We start from the raw sequence: 1,457 nt of genomic DNA on the forward strand, positions 1-1,457 counted from the left end.
TACTTTTCAAGCTCTTCAAAGAAATGGGAAGTAATGGAGTATGCCCAAATTTATTTATGGAAGTCTGTACCACCCTGACATGAAAACTGGATGAAAATCTAACTAAAGAAGAGAACTATTTGCCAATCTCCTTAATGCACAAAGAGCAAAAAATCCTCAAAAAGGTATCAGTATATAGAATCAGAACATTAGCAGAAAGATCACACATTGTGATCAAATAAGTTACATCCCAGAGTTGCAAGGATGGCTCAGCATTTGTAAGTTGGTAAATGTAACACCCTGCATGAACAAGAGCAAGGTGAAAAGCAGGTGATCATAACAATAGATACAAAAAAGGCCTTCCACAAAATTCAACCCCTATCATGATAAAAACCCTAAAGAAAACAGGTATAAGAAGACCATACCCCCCGCCAGCGTATCGCCTCAGAGCCGCCACGGGACCGGCTGCACACCTCCTACTTTTCGCCGCCGGTTGTCCTGGCACTGTTCAAGCATGGTGGATTACGATGAAGTTCTAGGTGGGCAGAGGTACGCCTTCCCTTAGGACATTAAGAAAGCATAGCGGACACTGGCACACAGTGGCACCCAGATAAAAATCATGAGAATAAGCTGAGCAAAAGTTCAAACAAGTGGCTGGGGCATAGGAGGTGTCTTCAGATGCTAAAAAATGAGACCTCTATGACAACTATGGCAAAGAAGGATTAAATGGTGGTGGAAGAGGTGGACGTCACTTTGACGGTTCACTTGAGTTTGGATTCACATTCTGGAACCCCGAAGATGTCTTCAAGGAATTTTTTTGGTGGAAGGGACCCATTTTCTTTTGACTTCTTTGGTAATGAAGACCCATTTGAAGACATTTTTGGGAACCAAAGGGGTCCCTCCCCGAGGAAGCAGAAGCCGTGGTGCAGGCTCTTTTTTCTCTACCTTCAGTGGATTTCCATCCTTTGGTGATGGATTTTCTTCATTTGATGCAGGATTTACTTCATTTGCATCCCCAGGTCATGGGGGCCTCACTTCGTTTTCATTCACATTGTTTGGCGGCAGAGGGATGGGTAAGTTCAAATCTATACCAACTTCTACTAAAATCATTAATGGTAGAAAAATCACCACAAAGAGAATTGTCGAGAATGGTCAAGAAAGAGTAGAGGTTGAAGAAGACGAACAGTTAAAGTCCTTAACAATAAATGGTAAGGAGCAGCTGCTACAGTTGGATAAGTAATTCAATGCGCGCATTTAACAGAAATGTTAAGCTATAACAAGCACCATTTGAGGATTAACAGGAACATTTTTGTTGAAGGTTTCAGACAAACTCAACTTTCAGTAGAACAATACCTGATCTAAAGTATTTATAAACAGCTCATCGGAGCCCCTCTTTGTCATAGACTTTTGAGTTTCTTGTTGGGACCACACAGTAGGACAATTTTTTGTCTTTAAAATTGTTGTAATCTCTGTATGCA

General features: G+C 41.3%; 1 pseudogene; it reads left to right on the forward strand.

Annotated features, from left to right (window-relative positions):
• The first annotated feature begins 493 nt into the window (after positions 1-493).
• LOC105743714 lies at positions 494-1,219 on the forward strand (annotated as a pseudogene).
• The last annotated feature ends 238 nt before the right edge of the window (positions 1,220-1,457 follow it).

Source organism: Octodon degus, unplaced genomic scaffold, assembly GCF_000260255.1.
Source record: "Octodon degus isolate 3935 unplaced genomic scaffold, OctDeg1.0 scaffold00001, whole genome shotgun sequence".
Classification (NCBI taxonomy): Eukaryota; Metazoa; Chordata; class Mammalia; order Rodentia; family Octodontidae; genus Octodon; species Octodon degus.